Here is a 14,073-nt window from a genome sequence, read left to right on the forward strand (position 1 = left end):
GAGAGTGATTATTGAAAGATATGAATTAATTGTCATCATGTTGCCTGTGAAGACCTTGTTTTTATATATTGTCCCTGTAAATTTCTTTTCTATATCACTCTTGGGGTCTTTCTTCTTTTATAGAACCCCCCTTAATATTTCTTGCAGGGCCATCTTAGTGGTCACATATTCTTTTAGTTTCTGCTGGTCTTGGAAGCTCTGCATCTCTCCATTCATTCTAAATGACAGTCTTGCTGGATAAAGTATTCTTGGCTGCATGTTCTTCTCATTTAGTACCCTGAATATGTCTTGCCAGGCCTTTCTGGCTTGCTGGGTCTCTGTGGATAGGTTTGACGTTATTCTGATGTTCCTCCCTCTGTACATAAGGAAACTCTTCCCCCTAACTGCCCTTAAGATGGTTTCCTTGTTCTAAGATTTGCGAGTTTTACTATTACATGCCAGGGCATTGGCCTGTTTTCCTTGATCTTGGGAGGGGTCCTCTCTGCCTCTTGGACACGAATGTTTGTTTCATTCCCCAGATTAGGGAAGTTCTCAGCTACAATTTGCTTAAATATATCTTCTAATCCTCTCTCTCTCTCCACCCCATCAGGGATTCCAATAATTCTGACATTGGAACATTTTATGGTGTCACTTATTTCTCTGATTCTATTTTCTTGGATTCTGAGTTGTTTTTCCCTGGCTTCCTCTTTTCCCTTTTTGTCTATTAATTTGTCTTCTAGGTCAGTAATTCGTTCTTCTGCTTCACTTACCCTAGCTGTTAGATTATCTAGATTAGATTGGCTCTCATTGATAGCATTTTTAAGTTCTGCCATTCAGCTTTCATTTCTACTCTTAGAGATTCTATGTTGCCATTAATTGATTTCTCCATTCTATCTATTGTTTTCACAATTGCTAGCCAGAATTCCATCTCTGACATCTTGGTTATATCTGAATCCATTTGTAAATCTGTGGCATAAGTCATTGTCTCTGAGTCTATCCTATTTTGGGGGTTCCTCCTCCTAGTCATTCTGTTGAGGGGTGGTTGAGGGAATGTATAGAGTCCAAATTATTGACCACAACCCAAGCACGATGAACCTGTTTTCTAGGGACCTTAGTGTTGCTGGCCTCTTGTTTTCCCAGCCTGTCTTCTGAGGGAGGGGCTTGCGCTGTTCCTCAGGCAACCCTGTTTGGGCAGAGTTGCCCTGCCCCCTGTGGTGGGGAATGGGCTCAGTGAAAACAGGTTTTTTGGGGCTTTTATTCTCTGGTGTCTTTCTGCATCTCTTTGGAGAGTCAGAGCAAAAGGGACCATTTCCAACCCTCTGCCTCAGAGCACAGAGATCACAGTCGCAGTCTGTTCTTCAGTGAGCTCTCTAGGCCACATTATCTCCATTTCTGTCTATGCTGCTATAAACTGCAGCATCCTGGGTTGTGTGCCCCTCAGCAGTGCTCCCAGTCCTTGCCTCCAGGTCGGGGCACGTCTCTGCCGTTTGTGCTTCTAAAACCTCCAGCTGCCCCCGGTTTGCAGGTGCAGCCCCGCCACTCCGGATTTCCATCTGAGGGGCTGCCCTAAAGTCCTTTCCCTGTCGCTACCGGTCTGTGAGTCTGTGTCCCATCCCCAGCACAGAAGGATATCGCTCACCAGCAGTGTAGGATCCCCACATCCAGGCTCCCTCCCCCTGCTGTTTATCCTCCAATATCTGCCTGCAGAATCATGACTCCCCGCTCTGTACCTTGAAACCCACCGTCCTGCGATATTCTGGTTTGCAGAGATCCAGATCTTCTTACATCTCAGGCTGATTGCATGGGTGTTCAGAGTGGTCTGGTAGATATCCAGCTCAATTCTGGGGACTGGTTGGAATACAGTCCCCTACTCCTCTATCATCTTTTCCCCACTCCAATCCTAATTTAAGTCTAGTGGAGAGCAGTCGTCCAAATTCCTCCCCAGAGACAGATTTGCCAGTGACCTTCCTGTAGTTTGAGAGAAAATGGGTGTCTGTGGCACACAAAATTGTCTTCAGGGACAGCTGGCCAGCTGGCTGCCAGGGACCCCCAAAGGGCATTCACCTTGGGGAGTTCTTTGCAGTGCAGGTGCTCTACTTAACTCAAATCTTAATGTGCTCTTGGATGCAACCCCTCTTCATTTTGCTTCCTTTTATAAAAATTGATATTTTTATTTTAAAACAATTTTAATTTTTGTACAATATTTATAGCAGTTCATAATGAGCAACAGTGCTTTGTCAACAAAATATCTGTATCTTTCATTATTATCTTGTATATAACCATGTGAATGCTCCAAGAGGTTGGAATTTTTCCCCTTCACTTTAAAATAGACTTTCTCAATTTCCTTATAATATCTATGAATGTTTTTCTTTTCTATCAGAATGGCAGTGAAGGTTTATGAATTGTCTTGATTTTTGTAGGAGAAAGAAAATAATCTCTGAAGAGCACTATTTCATAAAAATATCCACATAGCTAAAATAATATAATCTTTGTTTCCAGGTTTACACTCTCAAATATGAAACTAAAAATGGAGATTCTAGAGTTTATTCATGTCATGACCGTTTATATGCATGGTACACATTGCCTCAAAACTTATATTTTTAATAGTACAATGCAGGCAATTGAACTGACAGACTCTGGTAGTTACTTTTAGAGAAAGTTCATGAGGTCACACCATTTAGATACGCTTATTTATGGTTTATTTACATATGTGCAAATTAAAAGGAAATCTCATTTAGAAAGGAGTTTAGGGGCTAGCTGAGGCCCTACCAGTCAATTGCAGTAGCAATAAATAGACCTTGCAGGTGAATACTACTTTAGTATTTCTAAATCTAGATTTCCTCCTACCCCAGCAACAGCCCAGCCAATGGGAGATAGTCACAAATCAGTCAGTGAAAAGCCACTATACTTCCACCCCATATTACTCCAATGGACTCTTGGTTCATAAGAGCTCCTCCCAACTCCCTTATTTTCTCTATAAAAGAATATTCCTTTCCTTTGTTCATGAAACTTGCCTTTGATTTTGCCATAGTTTGCTTGTCCTAGGTTGTAGTTATCTGCCATTCCTGAATAAACCCATCTTTTGCTGGTAAAATAACTGGTAGTTTTATTTTTAAGGTTAACACATAATTAAATATCAATTACATTTTACTAATATAGGTATCATAGAAAATTAAGATGTAGTAAGAAGACAAAGGATGAGTGTTTTCGATAGCTTAAAAGAATCCGTTACAAAGGATCAAGAAAGTTTGAAGGAGATGGTATTGGAAATAGACATTTGATGATGTAACTTTTTTAAAGAGTGAGCATTCAAGGAAAGTATTCTAAATAAAGAGAACAAAGTAGAAGTGTAGGTAAATTCAGAAATATTAAAGAAAAGGGGGAAATTTAGTCTGACATGATGGTTGTTTTAAATGAGAGTAATAGGATATAATGTAAAAATGTTATGAGCCAGATGGTGGAAGGTCAAGAACACCCATGTGAGGTCTTAGCTCTTGATTTTGAAGACACAGGTCAGCTATTGCTTGTGTTTGAAGAGGAATCTAGCTCTAAACAGTAGGAAAATTTTTCCTCCAGGCACATAATCCCAATGATTTGCTATAGAATGTTCCAGAACAGGAAAGCCCACGGGGTAGAAGTGAAGCAATGATTTGGCTAATGCCTTAATTTTGATCCCATTGTTTATAAATATTTTATTGAAATAATTAGTAGTGGTCACAGGTGGCAATTGTTCCTCTAATGTACACTCTGTGCTTAGGAGCAGAAAATTGAAAATTGTTATATACTATAAACATCCTTTGCCTATGTGCTCTCCACATCCAGTACTACAGCCCCCTGTGCATCTTCCTTTTTTAGGGCTGTATCAGGAAGAAAACAAAAACATGAAACTCAAGAGTCCTCCTAAGTATCAAAAGATGGTCATTTCAGTGAATTATAGCAACCACATTGTGATTTGGTACCACCCAATTGGTGCTCCTTACAATATTTAATATAGTTTTATTCTTATGGTGGCATACAATTCTTAAGGTTTCAAAAATATGTCATACATTTTTCTAACATCCCACAAATCCCTCAGGAGGAAGGAATTAGCTTGATAATTTACAAAGTTTATTTTGAATACAAACTTGACACAGCTAGAAAAGACATTTCTAATACTACATCTTGGTATCGTCCTGGATAAACTTGTAGATAAAGCAACAGAGTGTAGTGATTTGAAGTAGAGAGTTGAGAAAGTATCATCTCTGAGCAATACTCAATTGCAAAAGAAAAAGCCATAAAATACAACATGGTATAACTTATAGCAAATTTATCTTACTGGAAATCATATGGAAATATTTGACACTATATGATAAATATAATTGTAGTTTAACAACTGTAGGTGCTTTCCTAAAATATAAGTTTTTTTTCTTCATATCAGTATAATGGGGAACATATTTAATAAGCTAACATACTGTGGACCTATTTGACACATCTCTTTGAATCGAGATGAATAAGTATCTAACCACCTACCCATATATATTTAAATTAGCAATAATTTTTGGAGCATTAAATTATGTTTTTATAATATGCTAACATAAAAATGTTATATATTTCCCCTAATTCAATGCTCTGTCACTAAACTAAGGAAGGGAATAATATTGGCTAGTTTGCCTTCTTGTTATACTTTAGAAATCCTATAAGAATCAAACTATGGGGTGGCTTTATGGATTTATCTACCCTGCCCACAATGCTTCTGTTAAAAGCCTCTGTGGGATTACAAAATGCTGTATTTACCACAACGGTATTCCACTCAGATTACCTCTGGCAAGGAATTTATTTTAGAGCAGATAGTGTGGCAATGGGTTCTTTCTCTTGGAAATCACTACGTTATCCATAATTCTGAAGCAACTGGCCTGATAGAACCGTGAAACAGACTTTTAAGGATTTAGTTCTTTTACCAACTATGTGTCCACCTCCTAAAGGGTAGTATGACGAGTTCCAAGATGCAGCCTATGTTCTGAATTAGTGATTAAAATATGTTGTTTGTCCTGCAGCCAGGATTAAAAGATCTAGGAACCAGTGAGGTGAAAATGAAAATGGATTCTTTCATTACTCTTCTAGAGACCAACTAGTGAGATGTTTGTTTCCTATTCTCATGACTTTTGCCTTTACTGGTCTGGTAATCTTAATTTCCAAGGGGAAAATGCTTCTATCAAAGGGCAAGACAATGATTCCATTAAACTGTAAGTTGAGACTTCCACCTGGCCACTTTGGTTTTCTCATGACAGTGAATCAACGGGTAAACAGAAGTGTTAGTGTGCTGGCTAGGGTGATCAATTCTGATTTCAAAGGGAAATTGGGTTGCTTCTGTATAACATCAGTAAGATGAATGTCTGGAATTTAGAAGATATGTTAATAGTAAACCTTCTATCTTTGTATTTAAATTACAATATATCAAAGGACAAGTGTGATTTGTCTAGGAAAAGAATGCACATCACCCAAAAATGGATTAAGGAACTGTGCATCCTCTTTAAGGGGACAGACTATATTTTCTCTCAGCTCTATCAGGGATGTTTGAATCCCATTAGGTGCAAGCATGATTGTGTTATTGTCTTCTCTGTAAATTCATAAGGATTGAAGGAAGTGCCAAGTTGACAAGAAGTAGACTGTGATGGCTATATTATAGGTCAATATAGTTAAGCTGGTAATACTTTACCATGCATTTGATTTCCTCTATGATCCATGAAAGAAATTTACATAAGATTTGAAAGAAAAGAAGGAAAAGCCATTTTATATAAAGTTTGGAGCTAGGCACTAAGTAAAGTGACACCTACAAATTGTCGTGGGTTGGCTTCATCATCTTGTTGGCTTGAGGTACATATAGGCACACTCGTCCTCTTTTGGCTTCTCTGGGTACTGACCCATGCATGTGAACAGTTCTGTGTTGAAAAATACTATTCTACTGAATGTCAGATGAGATGACAGGAAACGTGGTTTCTACTTTTTTCTCATGGGTACTAGTTTATTCTTGTAGGTTCTAGTTTGCCCTTATTAACCCTCCAGATCACATTCCATTCTCCTTCCCTGCCATCAGCCTGACTGACCAGATGGAGAGAACTTGTGACTTTTTCTTAAAAAATATTTTATTTATTTGACAGAGAGAGAGGGAGAGCACAAGTAGGGGAGCAGCAGGCAGAGAGAGAGGGAGAAACAGGCTCCCCGCTGAGCAGGGAACCCGAGACGGAGCTTGATCCCAGGACCCTGGGATCATGACCTGAGCCGAAGGCAGACGCTTAACCGACTGAGACACCCAGGCACCCCAGGACTTGTGACTTTTTACTTTTTACCCTAAATTAAGTCTAATTTTTATAATAAACTTCTTATTTTGTATCACTCATGGGTCACTCTAACCATACCTTGACTGACAATTTATAATGTTTTTTAAAAGATTTGAGAGAGAGAGAGTGAGAGTGCACCCACGTATGAAAGTGGAGGAAGAAGCAGAGGGAGAGAATCTTCCAGCAGACTCCCCCCTTAGCTGGAGCTTGAGGCAGGGCTCAATCTTACCACCTATAAGATCAAGACCTGAGCAGAAACCAAGAGTCTGCTCAACCAACTGAGCCACCTAGGTGCCTATATATATATATATATATATATAATGATTTGAGAGAGAGAGTGGAGAGGGGGAAGGGCAGAGGGAGAAGGAGAAAATCTCAAGCAGAGTCTCCACTGAGCATGGAACTCAGGAGGGACAAGATCTCACGACCACGAGATTATGATCTGAGCCAAAACCAAGAGTTGGATGCTCAACTGACTGAGCCACCCAGGCGTCCCTATAATATTTTTGTGAAAAAGACTTCTATGAACACATCTACAAGGTCTTTAGAACGTATAAATCAAAAAGAAAAAAAAAGAGCAAAAGTCAGCAATTAAGACCAGAGAATCAAACAAAACTTGAAATCAAAATTGTAACCTCTGTATACCGTATATTTTCTCAGCCCACCATTTTACCCACAATATTGCTGCCAAAACCAACCAACTGCAGTTGTACACTGGCAGCCTTCTACTTCAGTATATACCGCAGATGTCACTCAGAACACCTCTGCAGGTACTCTCTCAGTTATCATGACCTTGCACAAAATGGAAATATAAGTGAATTAACGTCTTTGAGGCAACTCTTGCTGAAGGGGGTTATCTAGTTATATGATTAATAAATGCTCTTCTAATCTGTCTTTATGGTGGCGAGCTCTGAGGTGTATTCTACAAGACTCTTTAGAAAGTTGTCAGCAAGAGCTCTTCCGCCGCCGTGGTAAATCCAGCTCCAGACAGCACTCCGCCGCCGCTGCTGCCGCGTCCCGGACTGCGCGCCAGCACCCCATGGCCGACTACTCCGCCACCTTGGGGGACACGAACGAGTACAGCAACGTAGAGGAATTCCAGAGGGATCCAAGATCAACGCTAGCAAGAATCAGCAGGATGACGGTAAAATGTTTATTGGAGGCTTGGGCTGGGATACAAGCAAGAAAGATCTGAGTATCTGTCTCGATTTGGGGAAGCTGTAGACTGTACGATTAAAACATCCAGTGACTGGAAGATCAAGAGGATTTGGATTTGTGCTTTTCAAAGATGCTGCTAGTGTTGATAAGGATTTGGAACTGGAAGAACACAAATTGGATGGCAAATTGATAGACCCCCAAAGGGCCAAAGCTTTAAAAGGGAAAGAACCCCCCAAAAAGGTTTGTGTGGGTGGATTGAGCCCAGATACTTCTGAAGAACAAATTAAAGAGTATTTTGGAGCCTTTGGAGAGATTGAAAATATTGAACTTCCCATGGATACAAAAACAAATGAAAGAAGAGGATTTTGTTTTATCACATATACAGAGGAAGGGCCAGTAAAGAAATTGTTAGACAGCAGCAATCAGCAAATTGGTTCTGGGAAGTGTGAAATCAAAGTCGCACAACCCAAAGAGGTATACAGACAGCAACAGCAACAAAAAGGAGGAATAGGTGCTGCAGCTGGTGGACGAGGTGGTACTAGGGGTCCTGGACAAGGTCAGAGCCAAAACTGGAACAAGGATTTAATAGCTATTATGATCAAGGATATGGAAATTACAAGAGTGCCTCTGGTGGTGATCATACTGGGTTAACTGTGGGAACTATGGATACGGACAGGGATGTGCAGACTACAGTGGGCAACAGAGCACTTACCGCAAGGCGTCTCGAGGGGGTGGCAATCACCAAAACAATTACCAGCCATACTAAAGGAGGACGTTGGAGAAAACAGGAGGAGATTGCTAAAGTTAACCCATGTTGCAGGACAACACTGAAGACTGGTCTTCTGTTGATCTAAGATGATTATTTTGTAAAAGGCTTTCTAGTGTACAAGACACAACTGTGTCCAACTGTATATAGCCGCCAATTAGCTTTCTTCGTTTTTACTTTGTCTTCTGCTATGTGTGCTATGACTCGATGTGGATTTGTGTTTATACAAATTTTATTTGTATGATTTCATGTTAAACCTCAAATGCTTCCTTATGAGATTGTTTTTCTGTGTCAGGTACTAAATAGCTCTGTAGAGGTGTAATTTAAAATAAGCAATAATTAAGGCACAGTTTATTTTGTAGAGAGTAGTGGTCCATAGGGAGAAACTGTGGTCCTTTATGAATAGCCAGCTACAGTGTCCCCCTGCTCCCCATTTTTGTTAGATGTATACTATCTAAGGCTTCATTTCCCTGCTAGACGGGGTTTCTATCACACCTTTAATGTTTCTTTTCTGTATATCTGGAGATCTTGTCATAGGGTTGTCATTAGTGGAAGTTTTCTAGCAGACCATGAATCTTCTGGACTATGTCTTGGAAAAGTGCACCTTTCTGGCACAAAGCATGTTGGTAGCTCCTTTCATGAATAGAAAAGATTGTGCTTTGTTCCTGTCTCTGGGAAGCCATTTATTAAAGATATGCTAAATCAGAATCAGTGGTCTGCTAGAAAGAGCTTTGGCTAATCATAGTACCATGACTTTGTTTTCTTGATTAAAATGTCCAGATATACCCAGGGAAAAGGCCCTGTTAAACTTGTGTATAGGAGCTGCAGTTTAAAAAAGCAGTTTAATTTTAACAAGCATTTTGGCAGATAGTATGAGGTTAAAATTTGAGCAGAAGTTAGATTGAGGTATTTGAAGTAGTGGCTGAGGGAATTAGTTGTATTCTGTTGGTATTGTCACAGCAAGCACCAAACTGAACAAAATGTTTTCTACTGGGGCATTTTTAGGAAGCTATATTGGGTGTTAACTGTTAATGTGATGTGAGTTCTTAGAAAAAGTCATGGTAGTAGATTTCACCATTTTTAATTCATTAGTGCATGAGCTGGGTAGTTAAGCATACCCAGATTCGGACATAGGAAGGAGTAGTAGGGAAAAGTATATTTTAAATTTTATGTATGTCAGTGCAAATCTAAGTGGCTAAGTCATTAAAACATCTTCCTGGTGCATCAAAAAGCAGTTTTAGCCCTAGATTTGGGAGAATTTCCTGGGTAAACCCAAGTTTTGAATTTTACATTCAGTGCAATTGGATTTAAGGTTTTTAAGTTTGTTTTCTGTGGTTCCACATTAGCCTCTAGATTTGGCATACATGTTCACAAGCGGAGTAGTTTTCACCTTCAACCAGATGCAAATTTTTTTATGCTGATAAACCTGCCTTTTGTTTATTTGGTGCCTGCAACTTTCTTTATTCAATGATGTTTGTACTTGCTGGCTATCAAGTTACAATGCACTTGGCCTCCTTTTTGCTCCTGTTTTGCTATTTGACCTTAAACCTAGGCCAAGTACCAAAGTTGGTTATTGCAAGGGACTGTTTATTATTTCAACATGCAACCTTAGGGAACAAGGGAAATTTTCATTTTAAGTTGTTGTCAAAATCTGTAGGCGCAGTGTCTTTAAGGCAGTGAATCCTGTTCGAATTTATGATTAGGTGAGAAGTTGACATTGAGATCAAAATGAATAAAGGCTTTTTAAACAAACAAACAAACAAACAAAAAAGAAAGTTGTCAGCAAGATATAATCCATTTGTCCACAGTGGTGATCAGGTCGACATTTCATCTTTGTATTAACTGTCCCACCTTCCTTGTTTTCCTCTTTACAACTATTTTCCTTTGCTTGGGATTACTTCCAAACCTAAAATCCTTGCATTCAAGATATTTTCTCAGGCTCTGCTTTTGTGGGAACCCAGATTAAGAGAACTGGTTATAAATCTGGCTCTAGAAAGGACACCTTCTGGAGGGAACTTTAGAACTCGTCCTCTGATTGATTGGTATCAGGCTCAATAATGACCCTATTACTAAGGGTAGGTGTGAAGATGTAACCCCTGATGTGTGATTATTTCACAATTATCATTTAACTGGTGGTGAACTTGTTAAGGTAGAGGTGGAAAGTGAAGCATTGGTTTAGTTGTCAGTGGGGGTACTTGAAGGAAATGGGGAAATAGTAATTATAAATTCAACAGATCAACTACCTCCTATAGCTTCCAAGTTGCAGAAAAACTGAATGTTCCACCTCAGCAGGTGTCCTTTGTCATTGCTTCTTGGCCTTTTGGCTAAGATCAAGTGTAGGTGTCCTTTGCCAAAGTCAGGACTTTGACTTTGATCCGAAGAATGGGATGCTGAGTTTGGGACAGGGATATTTGGGTGAATAAACCTGAACTCTTGGATTATCTTGAACCCTCCCCTTCATGAGATGGGTGCTTTCCAATGGCTCCTAAAATTTGTCCTTATCTTTCTCATTTTATTATCATCTCCAGGTGAATAACTTGGGCTTGTCTCAACAAAGCCCAAGCTAGTAAGTTCCTTCTCTGCTATGGGAAGACACCACCTATTTACCAAAGGGTTTTCAGATCTTGAAATGGGTTATTATATGTTTATAGTAAATCTTGAATGTATTGGACCAGAAAGGGAGATTATAGGGCAGATAAGGGAGAATTTATTGACATGCTTGTCTACTCTTGTGATCTGAGATTTAACATTTGGTCAATAATACCCGGAACTATTCCTTATATGCTGCTGGGATAATTTTGTGATGAACATAGTGGGAGCCACAATGAATAGCTGAGAATGTAAAAAATAAAAGAAGCCTCACAGATGTTGATGTGGGGATGTTAGAAGATTTAATACGTGAGACCAGGATACCTATCACCTATGTTCTCCAGGAGTAACATAAGGCCACTTCCTGTTGTTAAAGCTGTAAGTAAAGCAGGTTATTGGGTAAGTTATATAGCAACACCTTTGGAGAAGTAATAACTGCCTTCTTTATGCCAGAGTTGATAGCAGGGAAGGCTGTTGTGGAACTAGGCTCTCTATCGTTGCTGTGTATAATAGGATTTTTTAGATCAGCAGAGGCCCAGTGGTGGTAATTAACTGACCAAGGCAAGGTAAAGGCAACAAGACTGGAGAGACAGCCAGGGTTTTTTGACCTGTAGGGATTTAGGGCAATGACTAATAGATTAATGATCTTAGGGATTAGAAGGTGGCAAACCAGCTTGGATATCATTGACACAATCAGAGAAGAGAGGCAATGGATAGCAAAATGTGGAGGTCAGCCACCGCAAGGGTAATTAATGATCCATTAATCATTTCTAGATCTAAGTCAATTATCAGACCCCAAATGCTTTAATTGAAGGAACCAAAAGCTGTTGGGTACCAGGTCTGAATGGATTCAGATACAAGCAGAACTGAGACATCGTGATAGTCAGAGTGAAAGTACACAGCAGGCAGGTGATGAATGGTATTTTGGCACACATCTCTCTCAGACACTCCAAAATGTCCAGGTACTCATCATGTAAGTATTTTTCATTGCATAATTGGAATGTATAGATTATAGCAAAAGAACTCCATTAACTCTTTCTTACTTGTGAATTAAGAACTATTAAGATGGGGGAAGACCAATTGGAATTTCCCGAAATCCTTCTTTCCTTCCATCACACAAGCAAACTCATACTAGGATGAATTAAACAGGCTAATGCCACCATCAAAAAAAAAAATTAAAGGATATGATAGTAGTATGCTCTAAAAATCCACATTTAGTTCTCAGTCTGGGCACTGAAAAACTAAAATTGTGCCAGATAATTGTGGAATATCATAAACTTAAACAGACGGTACTTCAATTGCAGCTGGTATGTCACATATGGTATTGGTATGCAAATAACACAGCCTCTGGCACTGGGTATGTGGCTATTGATCAAAGTTAGGAACTGCCATGAAGAGACATCAAGGAGAGAGTTAAAAAGTCAAGACTCATAGAGATAATAGTTGCAATAATCTCAGCCAACAAAGTATTCGTATTCAAATACAAAAAGAGCTATGGACTAATAAAAATGCAGCCAACCCATTTGAAAAAATGGGCAACACTAATTGGGCAAGTTCTTCACAAGATAGGGTTTCCAATTGGTAATAAATACAAACATGTGCTTAAAGTCATTAGTTATCAAGGAAATACAAATTAAAATCACAAATTGTGATACCTCGAAACACCCATCAACATTACCAAAAGTGAAAAAAGAAAGACAGTAGTGTTGGAAGGATGTATATCAAAAGGAATGCTTTATATATATTAGGTATAAACTGGGGCCCCACAACTGAGAATGGCTTAGCAATATCAACTAAAGCTATATATTTGCAAATCTTATCACCTAATGATTTATCTCCTAGGTATACACAAGAGAAAAAAAATCAAATATTTAACAAAATTCATGTACAAGTTTCTTTTAAAAGCACTATAACCGTGTCATATTGAAGATCCAAATGTGCATAAACAATTGTATGAATAAACTAATATTCATAAATGGAATCCTTTAAAGCAGTGAGAATAATTTACAACTGCATAGAATAATATGGACGATCTCACAAAGAATATTAAACAAAAGAAGACAGATACAAACAAGTACTGAGAAAAGCAAAACCAGTCTATGGTGTTAGATACCAGGGTAGTGGAGCAGGTAATCACTGGAAAACCACTGATAATGTTCAGTTTTGCCATACTGTTGGTGATAAGCATGTGTCCACTCTGAAAACCTACCAATGTGAAAACTTCTGATTTGTTTACTTTTCTATATTTTATACTTTAATAAAGTTTCCTAATGTGAAAAAGGCAACAGTACACATTTTCTGTCTTCCCCGAGTTGTGTTTCCTCTTCCGTACTGTGTTAAAATATAGCCTACAAGGGGTTTTACCACCCTCTTTTCCTACAGAACATTACACTGGTCACTATATTAATGCAGTCATGCTCTTTGTGATCACACCATTCAGGAAACAGTATTCTGGGTACCTTAGTAAGACACATGCATTCCAGAGGGTGGGAAATAAGACTAAAGGATCTGCCATACCAAGAACAACTTTTAGGCTCTGATGGTATGAGTCATGCCTATATCTCTCTGAGGTACAGGGCCAATTCTTGCACATTTGTGACACCTTACTTTAAGCTTGCTGGGCCTCTTTGGATTCTGGAGGTGGCATATGTTATATATAAAATATTATTCCCGTGAATTTATCAGGTGACTCAGAAGTCCCTGGGCAAAAAGAGCGATCTCCAGCATTTCTAAGTTGTTGTATAAGCTGTCTTTCCACTCATGCCACATGACTCCATAGATCTGACACTGCTGGAGGTATCTGAGCAGATAAAGTACCATGTGGTATCCCTAGTAAGCCAAGAGAGAGTGTCACAGAGCAGACTTCTCGGGAACTGAAGTCAGATCTTGCATCCTCCAGCAGAAAAATACTTAAAGACAGCTGTTGGTGTGGCACTCATCCTATTAGGGCTGAACACCTGACCCTGAAACAAGTGACTATGTATGGGGGGAGGTCAATGAGAAGATGTGACTGCTAGTTGACCTATAAGCTAGACTGGGGCAATTGGAGGCCACTCTCATGCTCTACCTCATTCTTGGAATGTGTGTTCTCCTTGTCTTCCCCACTCCCAGAAGCTGCTCCAAGAATACAGACTTGAGATAGAGTCGTGGTGTTGAGACTACCTGGAGAGTGTACAGGATTAAACCCAGGTAAGGTCTCTATAAATTCAGGATTCTGGTGGGTATGGAGATCTTCTGGTCTTACAGCCAGTCACCCAAGACAAG

General features: G+C 39.3%; 1 pseudogene; it reads left to right on the forward strand.

Moving 5' to 3' along the window:
• Positions 1-7,161: 7,161 nt before the first annotated feature.
• LOC113912393 lies at positions 7,162-8,220 on the forward strand (annotated as a pseudogene).
• The last annotated feature ends 5,853 nt before the right edge of the window (positions 8,221-14,073 follow it).

The sequence above is a fragment of the Zalophus californianus genome, chromosome 14 (assembly GCF_009762305.2).
Source record: "Zalophus californianus isolate mZalCal1 chromosome 14, mZalCal1.pri.v2, whole genome shotgun sequence".
Classification (NCBI taxonomy): Eukaryota; Metazoa; Chordata; class Mammalia; order Carnivora; family Otariidae; genus Zalophus; species Zalophus californianus.